Source organism: Nanorana parkeri, unplaced genomic scaffold (assembly GCF_000935625.1).
Source record: "Nanorana parkeri isolate BGI_ZX_2015 unplaced genomic scaffold, ASM93562v1 scaffold1302, whole genome shotgun sequence".
Lineage (NCBI taxonomy): Eukaryota > Metazoa > Chordata > Amphibia > Anura > Dicroglossidae > Nanorana > Nanorana parkeri.
In genome coordinates this window covers 317,477-325,422 of record NW_017307570.1, presented here as the reverse complement: position 1 = coordinate 325,422, position 7,946 = coordinate 317,477, and the positions used below count along the sequence as shown (strand labels likewise).

Genomic DNA, 7,946 nt, shown 5'->3' with positions numbered 1-7,946 from the left:
GGGCAGTCTTATAATGAGGCAGCCTGGGGTTGTTGACTCGGACAGCACCTCTTTGGGTCTGCTGCCCCCTTTCTGGCAACAGACTCCCAGTTTACAAAGAGCTCTTAGCAAACTAGGACGCTCTAGCCGGCCTCCCGCCCAGCTCCTGGAAATCAGTTAGCTGGGTAAGATGCCAGCCAGAGCCAGAGGTAACATTCACCACCTGCACACTCTAACCCCCCCCACAATGTGCACCAAAATCTAGGGACACCCCTGGGTAAAATATACCATGGAAAATATTTTGTTATATTTGTCCTATATGTGCAAAGAATACCTGTACTACTACATAAATCTTGTGAGCTGCCTCTGCTTTACTAATATTAGTTAGCCCTGTTCCCAGCTCTCTCTGTGGACTACAAAACACCACCACCTAGGTTATAAAGGATAGCATAGTGTTCCATAGCCCCGAGACACTTCCTGTCCTAGGGTGACAATGCTGATCCTCTATAGATGCAGTAGGCCACGTAAGCATTGTCACCCTAGGGCAGGTAATTATTTTATTTATCACAGGTATTATATAGTGACTATAATGTATGCATAGCTGTAAAGAATAAGTCAAGGCAACTGGACTTGCTGTATTTTTCTTGAAGACGTTTCACTGGTCATCCAACCAGCCTTCTCAATTCAAAATGACTTAAGAAAGCTGGTTGAATGACTAGTGACACGTCTTCAAGAAAAAAACAGCAGGTCCAGTTGCCTTGACTTATTCTATGTCATTCTGACTTATTCTTATTCTACTTGTTATATACCATGAACTGGATGAATGAGAACCTTCACAGAAATAATGTATGCGGCGCTTTACATACTGCACATTCACATCAGTCCCTACCCGCAAAGAGCTTACAATCTAAGGTCCCTATGTCACACATATACAGGGACAATTTACACAGGAGCCGATTAACCTTCCAGTAGTGTGGGGGGAAACCCACGCACGCAGAGGGAGAACATGCAAACTCCTTGCAACTAGTGTCCTGACCACAATTCAAATCGTGCAGAGGTCCCACCACACTCCTCCTGACCAAGAATACACCAGCATTGAAAGACAGGGGGAGGGGGGGGGGGAGCTGCAGTGACGGTAGATGGCATTGACCAGGATTCGAATCAGGAACCACCAGCACTGCAAGTGTTAACCACTAAGCCCCTATGCTGCCCCATCTATTGCAACCAGAATCATCAGTTAAAAAAAGCTTGCAAAAAGAAAACAAAGTCAGCCCCCACATCTAAGAACGGCTAAGATGCAATATATTACATTTATATTCTTTAGTTTAATCACACTCTAATTTTAACAATAAACTGAAAATCCGTTAAATTTAGAACTATTATATATGCAAACAAAAATAAATAAAAGAGGATGCACCTGAACAGACAGCATCTCAATAATGCAAACATTCAACGGAATTAAATTCACTTGATCAAAGTCGAACGTCTCTAAACAGGAACTTCAAAGCAGATATCCCGATTTAGCAAACTATTGATAACAATTGTTACAATAAACCATGAATATAAGCTGTAGAAGGTGTACTAAGTCAGAATGTATCTTCAGCAAGTTGTAAAGGAAGCAGCAAACAGATGCAAAAATATGCTTTTGTGTCCTTTAAATAAAGGGGTTGACTTCCCCTGTTCATTCCACTAAGGCATGTCTGATTGCAGTTTAGAAATTCAATTTGTTCTTTGTTTATTCCATTATCATTCGTCACTGAGCACTGGCATTAAGCAGAAGAAATGTCAGCTGCAAATGAGCATTCTTTCAATGTCCCGCTTGCTTTAAATAAAATAAAAAAAATACCTTTCATTAGATGGTTATGCCCCCCTCTCCGCCCTTCATTACAATATACTACATTGGTCTGGGATTATTTTACATTTTGTCAAATTTTGAAAATGATTATTATTATGATATTATTATACAGGATTTATATAGCGCCAACAGTTTGTGCAGCACTTTACAATATAAGATCTATAAGATCTAAAACCTAAACCTGAACTCAGGACAAATGCATACTGACACCCTGTAATTCAATTATGCAGTAATCAAAAATCATTCAAAGTAATGCTGTTAGCATAAGTACCTAAAACCCGTCTTTATGATAGCTAGTCATATTCCTCTGCATGCCAGGACTGAGACAGAAGTAGGGCCTGAGGAGTCAACAGGACTTTGGGCTCGCGTTGATGGGCAAACGCAGCTTGATTTTTGGTGCATTCTGCTTGCATTTGAAATCGGTATCAGATGTTTCAAAAATCATTTATAGTTCATTGACAAGCACATTTGAGCATTCTGTAAGCTGCATTATCCAACTCCCACCTGCTTTTGCATTCCCATTTACTTGTATGTGGGCAAAAGTCCTTTAACACAGGCTCTGAGACAATATTGGCTTCATTTATAAACCTGTGGGTGTTGTTAGTATTTCCTATATTCATCAGTTTCATCTAGGGGCAAATGTTGTGTGAATGGCATCCATCCAGTGTATAGCTGGGTAGACACTGTTCCCACAGCACTAGCACCCCTAAATGGCACTGACGAGTATAGGAGCACTAGTGCCGTGTGAATGGCATCCATCCAGTGTATAGCTGCGCACATGCTGTTCGCATGGCACTAACACTCCTAGATGGCACTGACGAGTATAGGAGCACTAGTGCCGTGTGAATGGCATCCATCCAGTGTATAGCTGCGCACATGCTGTTCGCATGGCACTAACACTCCTAGATGGCACTGACGAGTATAGGAGCACTAGTGCCGTGTGAATGGCATCCATCCAGTGTATAGCTGCGCACATGCTGTTCGCATGGCACTAACACTCCTAGATGGCACTGACGAGTATAGGACACTAGTGGCGTGTGAATGGCATCCATCCAGTGTATAGCTGTGCACATGCTGTTCGCACAGCACTAGCACCCCTAAATGGCACTGATGAGTATAGGACACTAGTGGCGTGTGAATGGCATCCATCCTGTGTATAGCAGGGCACATGCTGTTTGCACAGCACTAGCACCCCTAGATGGAACTGATGAGTATAGGAGCACTAGTGCGTGAACAGCATTCAACCGGCGTATAGCTGGGCAGATGCTGTTTTCCCAGCACTAGCACCCCTAGATGGCGCTGACGAATATAGGAGCGCTAATGCCATGTTAACGGCATCCACCCAGCATATAGGAAAGGAAGCAAAGTTAATTTTTTTGAATGGGACACAAATAAAAGTTTTGAAAACTCCCTATTCTATTCAAAATTATAACTTATACTTTTGACAGAACTAAATTAAAAGTAGCAGAACTTTCCAAAAGGCTAGGTGACCGGCGGAATAATTTAGGATATTGTCTCCAAAGCCCTTCAAGGCTCCGCACCGCAGTTCTTTAATCAGGACTACGAGCATGGCACAGCACTCCTTAGTAACTGGCCCCATTCCTGTATGACATCACGCACAGTGTGCTCCCTCTTCTTGGCATTTGCAAAATATCAGAACCAGCGTCTCGAAAATAGACTTCATCTGTCAGGGGTTATTTTTAGAAAAGCTCATTTAAAACCCAAATCTCATTAAAGTTAAACACTTTTTAACCAGTTTTAATATGCCATATTATGAGATTGAATTGAGAATTAAACATTGCGTTTTTAAAACAGTTTTGTGAACCTATCAGTCAATAATCAAACATGACAGCATTCAAGAATTTTGTAACTTTGTATAAAATATATGTGAATCCCAAATTGTGAGTTGTCCCCAGAGCAGTAAAGTCCTTGCGATATAGCTAAGGGGATATTTTTTTCCTTAAAGGTGAACTATGAGGTGAGTGATTTACACTCATCCTCATAGTTAGAGCTGACGTGCGACATTGAAACTGTCACAGTTTGGCTCTATTGATCGGGAAGTGAGAGAACACATACCGCCAATCTGCTCACTTCCCGATCATCTCCCTGCAGAGAGCGGTGACTGTCCGCAGGGATTCCCCCCCTCTCCGATCCTCCAGCGCTGACTGGAGGAACGGACGAGGGAGGGGGCAGGCACAGCTGGCTCTGCCTCTAGATAGGCAGAGCCAGCTGTCACTCACGCAGCTGGGTGGACCTTGGCAGTATTCTTGTTTCTGTCCCGACTGCGGCACTCTCAGTACATAGCGGGCAATAGCTCGCTATATACTGAGCTTTGGGTCACAGGAGGACGTTAGTATATGTCCTCCCAGACCCTAAAGAGAACTATGGGATAAAAAGGTTACCCCATAGTTCTCTTTTAACAAGCCAGAAGATTCGCTTTGGGCTGGATTTCATGCAGATATAACAACACCAATGTCTGCAGTCATTCAGTGTATTTGCTGGATCACCAGGTGAAAGTAAAGTTAAAAAAAGCCTGAAAAAAGAAAACGAATGCAATCACCAAATTTAAGGATTGGTAAACTACAATAGATGACATGTTTGTTTCCGGGTTTAGATACACATCTATGTAATTTGTCTGTGTATTTCGCTGTTAGCCCGGTGTTCAGCTTTAAACGTTCGGTTATAGCATATCAACTTCTTCTAGGTGGCTTGTTCACTAAGTCAGCTGGAGATTCAGCAAAGATTCGAGAATCAATTCACAATCCCGGCGCTCACAAACCCCAAGTCTTCCAGCGTCGCTTTGCGTGCTCTCATTGAATACAGGAGACAGTTGTCAAAATTTGAAAACAATATCCAGAGACAATCTTCCGCTTGACTGAGCGTGTCATGCTCGCTGCCATGAATCGCTATACGCCCAATTACGGGTAAAGTCATTAAACCGAAATACTCTTTTTGCATTTTAAATGCGGCTTTTTTTTTAATACTTGTCTTTTTAATGGTGTTGTTCAATAAATATTAATGAAAAACAACACGGGAACATTAAAATATGATAAGATTGCAATTAAAAGTTAGTCTGACGCACATGAAGCAAGACAGCGGAGTCATAGAGAAGATTATAATACAGATTGTCTGAAATATATTGTTTCACTTTTTGATCTTCAAAGTAATAACAATAGATAATCAGACACGTTGGTATCTTCTATTTAGATGTTTGACTTTACAGAAGCAGGCCGCATTGCCTAGGTGATGAACGGAGACTAAGTACAGTATATGTAAAGCCAAAACGTTGTTTCTACTTTTGGGCAGAGTATTGAAGGGTTAAAACACCATGTCAGGCTATTTTGTGCTGCCTGGGTCCCCACTGGGGAGATTTTCTTTTCAATTCCTGTCTGGGAGATGCAACAGGAAATAAGGAGAGATCTTTCCAATGTGAATGGAATTCCAATCTTAGAGAGTTGTCCCCTTTGGGGGAGTATCCCTCTGGTGCTCAAAATTCATGAATGTTCCATCACTTCCTGTCCCAGTGACCAGGATACATAAGAAGAGCGAACACATAAGGTCATTCAACCTGTATATCAGAAGAGCTGGATTCAAATTTTCAGTAGATCATGGTTATAGAAAGTCATGTTCATGTCCAGCTCAGTAGCTCCAATGAGGCTGCTCTCTACAAAAACCTTATCTAAGGGGCCCAAAGTTTAAGACTCCAGTGTAAAAGGTATAATGAGAAAGCCGGGTACAAAAACTTTGAATATTAGTGTTTGTTCATAGCAAGAAAACATGGGCCCACCAACTCATTTTGTGGGCATGACACTCCCCCTTCATCAGGGCTTAAAATGTCTGGTGAGCTTAAAAAGCCTTTTCAGTGCTCCTCTCCGATATAGTTTTACTTGACTTTTCTTGACTTTATGGATAAACTTCAGCAACTGCCATCCATCGACCTGTCCAATTAGAGTGTCCTTACTGGCCAAATTAGGCCACTGGACCTTGTTGGAATGTCAGTCAAAACATAAATCGAAATTTGCTTTCAACAATAACACTGCTGTGTATTTTTGCTATTTATTTCATGTGCCCATCCACCTCGCTGGCTGGGATCAGTTTTGGGGATGACACAGTGCTACATTCTGTGATGTGATGGCAGCTGTGTCAATCAATAGTGGCCGAGCGTTCTCTGTGATCTCACAATCTGTATGTACACAATCTCTCCTATCACAGGGAAATTATCTCTGAGCTGAGCTGAGGTCACTGGAGTGACAATCATTGCTACTTTCAAGAACGTTTTCATTATCTTTTTATTGTCATTTTGTTGCTCAAAATGTAACAAATGTCACATGTCAAATGTAATTTTTTTTTAAATAAAAAAGTTCTTAAAACTAATTAATTTTGCATGGTTTTATAAAGCAACATCACTAAAACAAAAACTCCAGCCAACCCTGCATCAACTACATTAACTGTTACAACATTCTACTACACCAGGTGTAGGGGACATACAGTATGTCAGCATATGAAAAAAGAAGATTTTAGATTAAAAAAGGTCAAGCCACTCAAAACTAATTTTTCAAAGTTTATGAGTTGTGAGTCAAACCACCTGACATTTTTTTATTCCTCTTGGGGACTCTGTTGGCGGGATCCCTGCACACCCAATATGACAATTATGTAAGGATCTATCCCTTTTGTTTTTTTAAAATTAATTTTATATTATGGAAAATGTAACAGGAGTAGCTGAAACAGTGGTCAGGGACCCTCCCAAATCTCCAGGTGTAGAGGACTAGAACCAGGAATTGGAGAATCCAATACCTAGACAACATACAGTATATTAAAGGCCCGGTGCTCTATCAAACATTATGACTGGGTTGGAATGTGTGACCGGTCACACATTTTAACGTAATCACGCCCAATTTTTCGGCGGTGGAATATGTGACCGGCAAAAGGTGAAGAATTCTTCTTTCTCAGCTGTTTCAGGGCAGATCGACATCGCAGATCGTATGTGCAGGAGAACTGATCTGCCCTGAAACAGCTGATCGGTCCTGAAATGTCACTTCTATGCGACTTTGTGGAATGTGAGATCGCACTCACAAAGTCAGATAGAAACGATCTGCCCTGAACAGCTGTTTCAATGCAGATCGGTTCTCCAGCACATACCATCTGCGATGCCAATTTGCCCTGAAACAGCCAAGAAAGCGTTGGAATTCTTCACCTTTTGCCGGTCACATATTCCACCGCCGAAAAAGTCGGCGGGATTATGTTAGAATTTGTGACCACGTGACCGGTCACACATTCCACCGCCGAAAAACTGGGTGAGATTACGTTAGAATGTGTGACCACGTCAACGGTCACACATTCTAACGCAGTCGCAAACTTTGATAGAACACCGGTTCCACCTATTAATAAGTGATCACATTTGGGTAGTCTCATCAATTAAAGGGTTTTATTCATGATTATAGATAGGTGACCTCAGTGCTACTATGAAGGTGCTAGCCACTCCACAGTGATAAAAATGCAGAGCATCCCAAATTTATATTTTCCGTAAAAACGAAAAAGTAGACTACAGAAAAATGTAAATTGCGGGAGGTGGTAAAATCACATAAAACATAAAAATGTTAGCTACACTTTACTGTATTTGAAGAAAACTTAACAGTATAAAAGAAATTCACGTTTACTCAGTGGCGGAACTACCAGGGTCGCAGAGGTCACGGCCGCGACCGGGCCCTGGAGTTCGTCCACTTGGAGGGGGCCCAGGACAGGAGGAAGGGGCCACTGGTGACCGCTGATTACCAGTCCCGGGACCTCTTCCTCCCGTCCTGGGCCCTACATGCTTCACGCTGCTCTCCTCATCTTGTTCCGGGCGCAGCGTGAAGCATCATCCAGCCGGGCAGCAGCCAATGAGAGGGAGCGGTGTAATCCCCGCCCCCTCATCACACAGAACTGCCGCCGAGTGCCGAATAGAGCTGCTGACGACACGAAGGGGGAGACACGGAGCTGGAAGTATCAAGGAAGGTGACATGGGGTCCGGGAGCGGAACGATGGGGACATGAAGGGGGAGATAATGGGGAGATGAAGGAGGACAGTGGTTTTTTTTTCTTTCCTTGTCTAAATTTTGTTTAAAAAAAAAAAA

The 7,946-nt window shown here is 42.4% G+C and overlaps 1 protein-coding gene across 1 annotated transcript in view; it reads right to left on the bottom strand.

Moving 5' to 3' along the window:
• ZNF804B (zinc finger protein 804B) overlaps positions 1 to 7,946 on the bottom strand; it is a 305,145-nt gene that overhangs the window by 107,092 nt on the left and 190,107 nt on the right. The gene's annotated exons all lie outside the window — the stretch shown is intronic.